Source organism: Colobus angolensis, unplaced genomic scaffold, assembly GCF_000951035.1.
Source record: "Colobus angolensis palliatus isolate OR3802 unplaced genomic scaffold, Cang.pa_1.0 Scaffold213, whole genome shotgun sequence".
Classification (NCBI taxonomy): Eukaryota; Metazoa; Chordata; class Mammalia; order Primates; family Cercopithecidae; genus Colobus; species Colobus angolensis.
The window spans coordinates 4,011,031-4,025,116 of record NW_012115300.1 but is presented as its reverse complement, the minus strand read 5'-3'; positions in this window follow the sequence as shown (position 1 = coordinate 4,025,116).

The following is a 14,086-nucleotide window of genomic DNA, read 5'->3' as shown; positions in this document are numbered from 1 at the left end:
TAAAAATAAAAAATTAAAAAAAATTAAAAAATGTTTAAAAAAATTATCATCAAGGTTCTAGTATATGAGGAAGTTTAAGAGAAAAACCATATATAAAAAAATTTGCAACTGGGTAACATTTTATAAGAAAAAATTTATAAAATATAGGCTATTCAAATATAATTAAATTTTTATTATTGATGATGGCTTACAGTGCAATTTAGTGTTTTAGCTTAATTTTCCTAAAAAAAGGAAACTAAAATATTGACAATCATAACTTCTTTTATTAGGTGCAGTGTGTTCTTCATGATGTATTCCTGCCAGAGAACCAGCTTTCTAGTAGTATTTGGTTATGAGGTTTGGAAATTAAAAGGACTCCATTAATCTCCTAGGTACATGAGCTGATGAGTAGCATTCTTATACCATCATTTCAAAATGACTTCTTATTAATAACACTAGTTGCTCCATTATAGTTAAAATTAAAGACTACAGAAGCTTGTTTAAAGGAAGCTTAATGTGGACTTTTACACCCAAAGAGTGCTAATTCGCCACAGCAAATATATGACTATATACAGCAGTTATTCATCATTTTAACTTTAGAGCAAAATGAAAATTTGTGACCATGCTATTAAAAGACTTAAAGGGCATCTTTAGTATCTTTTTCTTCTCCCAGTCCTCTAGATACATTAAAATACTAAAGAGACACAGTCATGAAATCTGCTTTGATTTGAAAGTGTCTCCCAAAGTTTGTGTATTGGAAACTTAATCTCCAATGCAACCATGTTAAAAGAGATGGCCCACATCTGGCTAGGGCCTTCTTGCTGCATCGTTCTATGACAATAACTAACCTACTCTCATGATAATAGCACTAATCCATCCATGAGGGTAGAGTCTTCAGTACCTAATCACCTCTTAACCGCCTCTAAGAGATGGCCCTAGCCTGATGTGGGCTTCTCCACCCTAGATTTCCCGGACTCTAAAACTGTAAGAAATTAAGTCTCTGTTCTTTATAAATTATGCAATCCCAGGTATTCTGTTATAGCATCACAAAACAGGCTAAGACAAAATCTTAGCCTGTATTTGGTTGTCTGTAGAAACAATTTTGGGCTGAGTTATGGGGTATGAAAAACAATCATCAGTATGAAAGGAAATTCGGAGTTAGTTATCCATAAATAAATAAGCATATGAACTTTGAATTTTAGTTGAAGATTACTAAACAATGAAACTATATAAATATTTAATTTCTCTATTTCCTGAAGTAGTAGGAATCTCTCTCTTCTTAAAAAGCTTAAAATAATCAATATATAAAAGATTCAGGTGGGTGGATGGATTACTTGAGGTCAGGAAGTCGAGACCAGCCTGGCCAACACGATGAAACCCCGTCCCTACTAAAAATACAAAAATCAGCTAGGCATGGTTGTGTGTGCCTGTAGTCCCAAGCTCTCGGGAGGCTGAGGCAGGGGAATCACTTGAACCCTGGAGGCAGAGGTTGCAGTGAGCTGAGATCATGCCACTGCACTCCAGCCTGGGCAACAGAGTGAGATTCTGCCTCAAAAAATAAAAATAAATAAATAAATAAATCAAGAAAATATATTTTTGTTGTTATTTTTCAGAATATCGGTCTTTCAGAGAGTGAAGTCAAAAGACTAATCATCTATTGGATGCCAGACATTTGCGTGATTTTGGTTGATGTTAAAAAATAAATTAGGCTTAAAAACATAAAGCAATTGACCTTTATTGCCCATCTAGTGTGAGCCAGGTCCTATGCTAAATGTTCCAAAATTATCCTATTTCATTGAGTTCATCGAGAGACTGAGGGAAGATATTGCTCTTTAGATCCACGTTGGAGCTCTTACACGGTCATGAGAAACTGAAATGGCTTTGACTTGTTATACATACTAACAGCAGCAATAATTTAAATGTATTTAGGTTTTTTTAAGATGTGATTTTTTAAATAACTTTTTGTCAACCTACCCAAAACATGTGGCCAAGCTGACTGCATTGTTAACAGTTGTATCTAACCTGCAGGCACAGAACCAATGTGTAGTAAATATTAAAGAGTGAACTAGTAAAGCTATTGCAGCAGGTAGTGGCTGTGTATTAGTCTGTTCACACTGCTAATAAAGACATACCCAAGACTGGGTAATTTATCAAGAGAAAAAGGTTTAACAGACTCACAGTTCCACACGGCTGGGGAGCCTCACAATCATGGTGGAAGGCAAATGAGGAGCAAAGTCACATCTTACATGGCATCAGGCAAGACAGATTGTATAGGAGAACTCCCCTTTGTAAAACCATCAGATCTCGTGAGACTTATTCACTATCACGAAAACAGCATGGGAAAGAACCTACCTCCCTGATTCAATTACCTCCCACCAGGTCCCTCCTACAACACATGGGAATTATGGGAGCCACAATTTAAGATGAGAATTGGGTGGGGACACAGCCAAATCATATCAGGGTGTGTGACAAGAAGGGGGCTAATGTAATCAAATATTCCTTCCAACACAGGAATAGCTCCCATTACTTTGCTGTAGTGAAGAGATACTCGTTAACTATGTTTTCTTCTTTTCTGTATTCTCAGTGCTCTGGCATCTGGCCCTTGCTGACTGGGGAGAGACTGCCCCTCTCAGGGCTAGCCAATTCTTAGAGATACCAAATGACTTGCCCACTAGCATACCTTTGATTTGCAAACCAACCAATCCAGACCCCATACCTCAATCATCTATTTTATCTAATTTGCACATACCAAGCCAATGTTCCCTGTTCCATAATCACCCCATACAACTAGGGACCACTCACGCAGCACAGAGTCTACCAAAATTATTCAAACTATCCAATCCTAAACCTGTACCGCTGCTTACTCTGCCTTTCTCACTGCATCCTACAACAATCACAACAAAGGTTCTGAACCTAAAGGTCCCTGCTCCCTCTGTCTCCTGATCAACTTTGGTGCTTCTCCATGTGGTCCTGAATGGCTTGTTGTGCCCCTCATCTTGGAAGCTATAAGTAACAAACTACCTTTTCAATGGCAATTTTCTCCTGATCTGTTGGCCTCACCATATCTGAAAGGAAACAAAATTTTGGGTGCATTTTAAAACAGAGTTATTTTTAAGTAACAGTTCTGAAGATGTTCTCTTCTACCCTAAATGTCAAGGAGCAGAAGTTTGGGTATATTAATCAGGGTCCTCCAGAGAAACAGAATGAATAGGATATGGCTCTATCTATCTATCTATCTATCTATCTATCTATCTATCTATCTATCTATCTATATATCTGATATATATTACACATATATACATATATTTATGGAGAGAGAGTGAGAGATTGATTATTAGGAATTAGCTCATGAAATTATGGAAGGTGGAAAGTCCACCATCTGCTGCATGCAATATGGAGACCCAAGAAAGCCAGTGGTTTGATTCAGTCCAATCAGAAGACCTGAGAACAAGGGGAGCCAGTGATTATGTAAATCTCATTCTGAAAGCAGGAAAAGATGAGATGAGCTGTCCCAGCTCCAACAGTGAGGGAGGAAAACAGTGAATTTCTCCTTACTCCCACTTTTATTCTATTCAAGCCCTCAACAGATTGGATGATGCCCACCTACACTGGGGAGGACAGGCTAGCTTATTAAATCTACCAACTCAAATGCCAATCTCATCCAGAAACACCCTTACAGACACACCCAGAAACAATGTTTATCCTGATCACCCCATAACCTACTCAGGTTGACACATAACATAATCCATCACAAGGGGGAAAAATATCTTCCCATTCCACCACTGCAGCTCTTTGCAAGAGAGAACTACTGAAGATAGACCAAAAGGTCACAGCGAAGTTCAGAAAAGCCATTCCTGGAGTAACTGAGTAACCAGCTCTAAGGACCTTTTTCAAAGAATATTGGCAACTTCCCTATATTTTTTTTGTAGTTGCAGCTGGTGATATCTAGAATTATATAAATATACTCAATAAAAACTGTATACTAAGGATTTAATGTGTGTAATTTGAACATTTACAAAAGAAGACAGAGAATTTGCTATAATTTGTACAATAGCCTTGGTGCAGTTAGGCAGTAGATAATGCAGAGCTCAGAAGCATATCACTGGAGAATACTGAAGTAAAATCATGAAAGAAAGAGGGGCACTTTCTGAGAATTGAAGAAGGAAATGTCCCCCTAAACCACAGGCCGATGATTCTAATAGGAAGAGCTTGGAAGAAAATATCAGAACCATATTCAATATGAACTATAGATAGTTCTCTTTCCACAGCATGGGTTTAGACACTTAATGACCTTTAGTTATAATCAGTTTTTCAGGTCTTTTAAAAAATAGCTGTATAAGCCAGTGGACCCAATTGACAACTATGGTCATGACACTATACTAATACTCAGTCTAAACACACCAGGTAGGCATTTCATTCATCTATGCTGCCTTAAAAAAAATAATTCCATCTGTGTACGAGGAATTTTGTTCAATTCCTTCATTTTTATCTGTTAAATTGCCAGAGAATAAGGATGAGGAATAGAAGAGGGCTATATGGGGAAAAGTCAAATATATTGATTAGATACACTGCATTTACAATTAATTTGATTTACTGACTTGACTAGTTCATGTATTTGTTTATTCACTAGCAAAGATAGATGGGCCACTACTTTGTGGTAAGCACTCTGCTAACTTCTAGGTAACAATAATGGACAAACTAAGCATGTTCTTTTTAATTTAGGGTCTATTCGGAGAAGCAGACATTAACAAAGCAAACTCACAGAAACAATCTAGTATTGTGGTAATTGCTATAAAGAAAAGTCCTGTGAAAGAGAAGAGTCACAAGGCTGTGTAGACATATTCTGCATCAGAAATTAATCAGTCACACAAATGAGCTGATGTTACAGAATATTTTTTAAATAATTAATTTTTGTATTTCATAAGTACGTGTTTTGCTTTGTGGAGATTTTGGTAGTAAAATCCACTCAATTTGACAGCTCCTTTTCTCTTTCTGTTCTTTCTTCACACCAAATAGGGGTTTTCTGATTATTTTAAAAAATTTTTTTCTCAGAACAGCTTGACTTATGATTTCCCCAAGCATTTTATCAGGCAAGAAGATGATATAAATTATTCATTTTATAAATGTCTTACTAAGGTATTCTACCAATACTCATAGAAATATATGTTTTAGAAATTATTTTCTAGTCCAATAAAAATTAATCTCTACATCATGTCATGTCAATCTCTATGTCATTCAGAACTTATTTATATGATATGTTAGTATTTCTGTGGTGTATTGAGCTTATATTTCTGTTTAGGTAACCAATAATTTTTTAAAAAATATTTTTATTTTATTTTAGTTAATTAGAGATGGAGTCTTGCTATACTGCCCAGGCTGAAACACAGTGGCTATTCACAGGCATGATCATAGAATACGACAACCTCGAACTCTGGCCTCAAGTGATCCTCCTACTTCAGCCTCCCAAGTAGTTATATGCCACCACACCTGACCAAGAATCTTAATAACAATAATAATAATGATAAAGTGTCCCATAATTTAATACTTATTCAGAAGATCTATATAATCATATGCTTTTAACCAAAAGAGAATGCACAGTATAACATTTATTAAGCCTTTACACTATGGTATGCACTGTGAATCTTCTGATCAAATACAGTTTGATTAGGCAAGCTTAAAAATCTTTTCATATTACCAATATTTTACCAATAATTCAAGTTTGTGTGTGTGCATGTGTGCATATCTTTAACAGGAGAATTATTTATAATCACATTTAGTATAATGACTAATATACTTAATTTCATTACTTCAATATTAATTCATATATGCTTATTAGCTATTTTCAGCATTTTTTTCTCCTCATGGCAGCACTGAAATGTTCTATTATATCCACAGTCAAATGAGAGAGTTGCGGTTCTCATGGGAATGCTTCATGTTTCCATCTTTGAGTGTGATTTGGTTTATCATGTTAAGAAAACATCTTTCTAGTTTACAGAACCTTACATCGGGACTTGAAGTCAAATTTGATCAAATCTATTTGGCACTGTTAAAATAATTACATTTAATTTTTCTTTGATTTACTGATAAACTGAGCTGCCAGTTTCTAATATTAGCCATTTACCTATGCCTGAAATGAAAGCTTCTTGATCATAACATGATATTCTTTTAGCATGTGGTGGGTTTTCAATTGTATTATTTTATTTGTGCTTTTACATCTATAATCACAAGAGAAATTGGTTTGCTTTTCTTACTTTCTCAGGTTTGGGTAACAAAAAAGTAGCACTTGTGGCATCTTTCTATAAATTCTCACTGTCTGGAGTAGACTGTGCAGGGCTCACAGCTGGTAAGCAGGATATAATAGACTATATTCAACACCTACCACACTGCTCGCACCCTTGGCCAGGGACTACTGGGCAGTAAACTTTGATATGTTGTGACCCCAGTATTGAGGTTATATTCACTTCCTTAAGTTTGGCAACTTCTCTTCTTTTTGCGTTTATTCTTTGTCTTTCATGACATCAATAATCTTGAAGAATACAGCCAGCTGCCTTACAGAATATCCCTCAGTGTGTGTTTTCTGATTTTCCTTTTTGATTTGATTTAGATTACGCATATTAGCTGAAATAGTACAGTGATGCTATGTACATATGTCATTCAGAGGCACGTTATATTCACTGCTTCTTATTGAGGATGTTAATTTTGATCAGTTCTCGACTGTGTTCTGCACAGCATTCAAAGTTTTTTAAAATTTTTTTTATTAGTAAGTAATTTGTGGAAAGATACAGTCATGCTTAGCTTAACAACAGGAATATGTTCTAAGTAATATGTTGTTAGGCAATTGTGTCATTGTGTGAATATCACAGAATGTACTTACACAAACCTAGCCTCTATAGCCTACTCTACACCTAGGATACATAGTATAGGCTATTGCTCTCTTACTCCTGGGCTACAAACCTGTTTAGCACGTTACCATAGTGAATACTGTAGGTGACTATAACACAATGGTAAATATTTATGTATCTAAACATCTAAGCACAAAAAAGATACAGTAAAAATACAGTATTATAATTTTATGAAATCACTGGTGCATGTGTGGTGGGTCCATTGTTGGTCCAATGGTCCAAAACATTGTTAAGCAGTGCATGACTGTATTTTGGGACTATGTAAATACATGTTCCTCATTAAATTTCTCCGCTCTCAGAATCTATTAATTATTCTTTTTGTTGGAAACCTGAACTAATTTTTACCATTATGGTTGTAGAGTGGTGATGTTTTAATTCAATTCACATCATTCTTTTTTGGTTGTTATTCTGCTGTTGTTATTCTCAAGATTAAAAAAAACAACAACAACAACAAAAAAAAACAAAAGATCTTTCACTTGAGCAAGTTCTCAACCTGTCTGTACCTCATCTTCCTTATCTCCAGAATGGTCAGGAACTATAACTCTTAGGGCTTCTGTGAAATTGAAAGAAGATAATGTATATAGGTAAATTAACATAATGGCTAGTATAAAGTAGCATGCAATAAACGTTAGTTTCCCGATTTATTCTTTCCAACATAAGTTTCTAATTTATTTACTTTAAAAATTCTTGCTTCTTTTAATGTGTAATAGATATTGTAATAAATAATAACATTCTAATAAAATGATTTCTAGATAAAAATACTTCAGCAAATCATGTAATTTCATCCCCCTTGATTTAAGCAAATTGTGAATATGATCATTTATTGAAACAATTGCAGATTCATTTGATACTAATCTTTGGAGTTTCCTGATTAGTAAATGTGGGGTTTACACAATTCTGTAATGCAGCTGTTATTGGAAAAGTCAGTACAAAATTCAGCTGCAGTCTTGGAAATAGATTTCATTGTGTTCTGTTTTTAGATGGTTCTTTAATTTCTGTTCCCTTTCTAAAGAAAGACTCAATTTCACTGTCCCCAGTATGTATTATTTCCATTCTCTTGGCTCGATATTTTCTATTATTTATTTTTTCAAGTATGAAATTTCATTTGTGGTAGCCCCTGGGGTCATGGTTGTCAGAAACAAACAACTGAAATAGATAAATAGATATGTGAACGAGATTGGACTCACGTACCACATTGGTTGGCAAACTACAATAAGCCAATAAGGGGTTTTAGGGCAGAGATTTTAAAGGTCCTAAAATCATTGTAGGTGTCAAAGATCGCGAATCCCCTTTCAATTTGCTCTGGGTCCTTTGCTCACATGCCACACAAACCAGTCAACAGAGTCTTTACACTTCTGCTTCCCCTCTGGCTTTATGAATGTGAGCCACGTCAAGCCTGGGGAAAACATGTTCCTCCCTCACCTGTCTCTTTTCCTAAAAGTCACACCCATTGGGTAATGTGTGAATACCCTGGGTATTCTTTTCAATAAAGAAATATTTAGTGCCAAGGTGACCATTTCAGTTGTTCCTATGCTATCTCATTAAAAGAAATATATATAAGGGGCCACTTCCCACTTAGACATTCTAAAATATTACCTCAAAAGACAGCCCCTACCAATCATATTATCAATTTCCTGCCAATCCCACTATAATCAAACACAGCTTTTTTTTTTCTTTCAACTAATTACAATCCATTTATCCCCATGTTAAATTCCAAGTCTTTTCCAATTTTACCTCTAAATGCTCCCTCTATACAATTAGTAGTCCCATTCATATCAAGCTGCAGTAACTGGAGTTGATGCGGCATAAATAGAGCCTTAGTCTCCTTCCCTTCCTGATTCAACTTGATCAATGAGACCACCTTTGTCTTATTGATGTCGAGTTTACACTTGCTTGGGTCGTGCTTCTACTCAGCCATCCTCGCTTGAGCCAGGGTACTGATCCCTGACCTCCTAAGAAAACTATCATTATCTAAAGAGTTCTTCCACGCTGCCTCCTTCCCATACTCATTGGAACCTTGTGGTCTCCTTTTAAGCTCAGGCCAAATGGTCATCTTCCATTCTCACTGTAAAATAGGAGTTGAAAGCTTTACTCCTCTCCCAGTAGCCAGCTCTGGACCTGATATTCTAACTTTTACTTCCTCATTCCTGCCGGCCATAAAAAAGAAAGTGGGACCCATGGGGTGTCATCAATTTATATCTCAAAATAATATAATTGATTCTTCCCTTTCCCACAACAGGATAAATTTCAAGCCCTTTCCACTAGTGAAAATTAACGGAGAAACCAAAAACCAAAAAAGGTAACAGTTCAGCTAAATGTGTACACACATGAAATCTCTTCATTTAATTAAGCTGTTTTTGGCAAACTCTTCAGCAGATACCAGCTAAGCATGTGGTAGTTTGTATTTCAATCAACTTGATTAAAAAGATGGAGGGACACTCGTCAACATACTCGAAGATACATGAGCCTACAATAATAGAGCACACTGGTCCTTGAGGTTTCTGCAGTCAGCTTCCTTTATAGCTCCAGATTCCCATGGTACAAAAATGTAAGTGACCTGGCAGCATTCTGTTAAAAATGTGTTATGTCCTTTGCCCTCAGAAGACAAACACATTCACTTTAGCCTTTGCACCATAATATACCAAGCTGGACACCAATGTCTCCCCAGGCATAAGGAACTATTACTCAGTCTCCATCCTCTGGAGGGATAATACGGTACCCACAGAATCCATGGGAGTTAAATAAATATTTGCTAAAAATAACACTGGTATTTGGAATTCATTATTAGGGACTTGTTGCGATGGATTTTTCAGACTGTTTCTCGGATAAATCTTCTGACTACCCCCTGATGAGTAGAAGTGCAGCAACTCTTAAATTGACATGATTAACCTAAATTGTAAGTTGTCAACATGTTCTATGCTATATATCTTTTTGGCTTTGAGGCTAACAAGCCTTTCCTAGGAAAATACAAAAATGCCACGCATTTTATCACTTTAACACATGATTATTTATTGTATCACTTCATTTGATTTCCAGGAGTTAGATCTGCATAGATAACTCTGAAGTCATCCACATAAACTGGAAACTACTATACAAATATAAGCATCCTCATTGCTATCATCACCATCATCATCCTCATCATCATTATTCATAAAAGCTATTCTTTTTCCCTCCAGTACCTCCCTATGAATCACCATTCCTCTTGGTACACAATCACTTTCCTTCTGGACCCTCATTGCCTCATGCCTGAATATCACAATGCATTTGTAAACAACTTTTCTAACGCCATGATCTCCCAGCCCCCACTTCATCTCATACAGGACCATCAGATGCAGCTCACTAAAAATCTGCATTTACTATGTGTGAAACACTCTAATTCAATTCAATATTCACTTATTGAGAACATACCATGTCCAAACATTCGCTACGAGGGAAGCAAAGGTGAACAAGACAAGAGAGCAAAATATGTATACACAAATTACTGCAGTCCTAGGCACAACTGAGAGCTGACGGAACAGAATTAAAACACAATTCGATGCAAACCCAGAGATGGTGGGATTTAATTCACATTGAGTATGTTTGGAAAGGTATAATTGAGGTGGTGGGATCTGGAGGCAGCTTCAAAGTAAATAATCAATTTTTTGAATGATAGAGATAGGAAGACCTATAGGAGGAGAAAAATGTGAGCTAAGGCACAAAAGCAGAAGATCATAGGTTATATATTATATATATGTTTTATATATTATATATATATATATATTTACAGCAATGCCATGATTACACCAAAAATGCAGTGCATGTGAGTTTCCCATACCAATTTCTACTGTAGATTTATAGATCACATAGCCTCCTTGACCCATCCACCATTCATCAACCAGTGCCCACATTAGAAATAACAGAGAGAGTTGAAAAAACTGAAGAAAAATTAAGATTCCCTTACCTTTTTATCACTCGTTAGGGTTTTTCTTAATTAATTTTGCCAGACCAAACATTTTAACTTACCTTAAGGTGGGACAAAGCTGTTTCCAACAGACCCTTAGTTCTTCTAGAAAAAAGCAAAAGGTGATTTGGCTGACTAGTTAGGAAAAAGCTGAGAACAGTTGTTTTCCTTATAAGCTGATTTTCTTGCTACTCTGCCAATTTAATCTAATAACCTACCTCTGCTTCTAAAAGTCACAAGCAGCCATACCCACCTCCAAACAAGAAACAGGTCATGTTCTCTTTTTGGTGCTGTCATTTGTCTTGCAGTTTACTGCCCCAACTCTGACACCAATTGCTCCCACTGCCTAATCTCTAGTTGCTATGTATTTGTGTTCATAAAAGTATAGTGTAGGAAATAGCCAATAATTTGTTGTATTTTGCTCTGTGAGTCTTGTTTTATGTTTTTCCTTGATTATGAATCACTATGATTATAGTGATTTGGGGGGATCATATCAAAACCTATGTTTTTATCAGGCATCCCAGAAGAATTAAAGCAAGAGCAATTCTTTGTTTGAATTGAATTTATGGCTGCTGAATGAAGACAAAGCTTGTGTAAAAAGGCTAAATTTAAGTACAGAAAAGATAAGAAATCCTGTTTTTGGAGCTCCATATTAGCCAAATGACAGAAAGCTGACTTCTGTCTAACGTTAAAATAAAATGTTTAAGTTCTTAACTGTGGACTCCAGTGTTGTGCGAAACCCTGTCTCTACCAAAAATACAAAAGAATTAGCCAGACGTAATGGTGCACACCTGTGGTCCCGGCTACTCAGCAGACTGAGGTGGGAGGATCACCTGAGGCTGGAAGGTGGAGGTTGTGGTGCACTGAGATCACACCACTGCACTCCAGCCTGGGCAACACAGTGAGGCACCATCTCAAAACCTCCCCCTGCCAAAAACAAAACAAAACAAACAAACCAAAAAACTAAAAAAACTAACCCCTTCTTTGCTCAGGAACTGAAAACCACCTTTGTAAAGCTAATGAAAGGCCACAAGAGAACGGTTATGGGAGGCGCCTGAACTTTGTCACCTAGGCTGGAGTACAGAGGCATGGTCTTGGCTCACTGCAGTCTCTGCCTCCTGGGCTCAGGAGATTCTTTCACCTCAGCCTCCTGAGTAGAGGGAACTGCAGGTGTGCACCACAATCCCAATCCCTGCCCAGGTAGTTTTTTGTGTTTTTGGTAGAGATGGGGTTCTGCCATGTTGCTCAGGCTGGTCTTGAATTCCTGGCCTCAAATGATCTGCCCACTTCAGCCCGCAAAGTGCTGGGATGATAGGTCTGAGTCACCATGCCGGCCCAGCGTTATATCTTAAACAAGATCAACAAAAAGTCCAATTCCTTCTCACAAAAGTGACTAAAAGAATATTCCTCTGTTACCATCTTGCTGACTCTTCTTCAACTTTCTGATTTTTCTCTTTGTATCTCATGTTATTTTTGTTCATCAGCAGCTGCACCTCATACCTGCTACTGTTTCAGGGCTCTTCCTGGAGCTGCTTCTTAGCCTTTCCTCATATCAATGCTTTAAAAAACTGCATTTAAGGCCAGGTGCGGTGGCTCACGCCTGTAGTCCCAGCACTTTGGGAGGCCGAGGAGGCCAGATCACGAGGTCAAGAGATCGAGACTATCCTGGCCAATATGGTGAAACCCTGTCTCTACTAAAAATACAAAAATTAACTGGGCATGGTAGCATGTGCCTGTAGTCCCAGCTACTCAGGAGGCTGAGGGAGGAGAATCGCTTGAACCCAGGAGGTGGAGGTTGCAGTGAGCCGAGATCATGCCACTGCACTCCAGCCTGGTGACAGAGTGAGACTCCGTCTCAAAAAAAAAAAAAAACAAAAGAAAAAAAAAACTCAAAAAACTGCATTTAAGTACAAAACATATATAAGTTAAATTTGCATATTCTCATTTGTCCAAAGAGTTAAGTTAATCCTCTGCCTCCATTGTGGCACACTCATCACAGGATTGTGCAAGAACCCCATCTTGATGTATTTATTTAATTTCCTTTTATTTCCATTCTAATATGCTTTGATATTCTTTCATATTAATATATCCTACATAAGCGTGTATCATAGTTTGAAGTGCATAAACTATTTTTCATTTCATTGACAGTATTGTACTATAGCTCCCACTGTAGTTCTTAGGCATATAGAGCAAACATTTTGCAACCAGATTGCCCAAGTTCAGATCTAGAATGTCCACTTACAACGTCACCTTATATACCTCAGCTTCTTCATCTACAAAACACAGATGTAATAATCCATCACACGGTTGTTATGAGCTCTGAACAGTAACTGGCATGTAGTAAATACTAATAAGTGTTTTCTATTATTGTTAACATTACTATATGTTTCATATATCCTTATTTCATAAGATCTCTCCATGTTACCAAAAAAGCTAGGCTATGGCTTCTAACTGCCACATCATATCCCATATTGTATGTCCACCAGATTCCATTTCTCCATTATCCCTCCTAGACTTGATATCAAACATCCCCTTTTGCGCCTGATAACTGAGTACTTTTTCTGCAAATAGTCTGTTCCACTTTGCCTATATTTTATTGTTTTTTCCTATATTTTTCTTATTTATTTGTAAAGCTCCCTGTGTGTTGTAAATACATATCTCCTGTCACATACAGACATTATAAATACCTTTCCCATTCTTATATCTGCTTATTTTGTTCATGACACCCATAATTTAAAAGAAATCTTTAATTTTAACACAATCAGATTAATCCATTCTTTCAGCTCATGATTTGTGCTTTTCAGATTTTCTTTATGAAGTCGTTCCTCAACCTTAGGTGACAAAAATATTCTCCTATATCACAGACTATTAACTTTGCAGGATTAATCTACCTGAAATCCAACTTTGTAGTGTTAGGCAGAAATTCGGTTTCATTTTCTTCCACTGAGTGATCCAGTTTTTGCAAACTATTTACTATGTCCTTTCTTTTTTTTTTTTTTTTTGAGACGGAGCCTTGCTCTGTCGCCCAGGCTGGAGTGCAGTGGCCGGATCTCAGCTCACTGCAAGCTCAACCTCCCAGGTTTACGCCATTCTCCTGGCTCAGCCTCCTGTGTAGCTGGGACTACAGGCGCCCACCACCTTGCCCGGCTAGTTTTTTGTATTTTTTCTTAGCGACAGGGTTTCACCGTATTAGCCAGGATGGTCTCGATCTCCTGACCTCATGATCCGCCCGTCTCGGCCTCCCAAAGTGCTGGGATTACAGGCT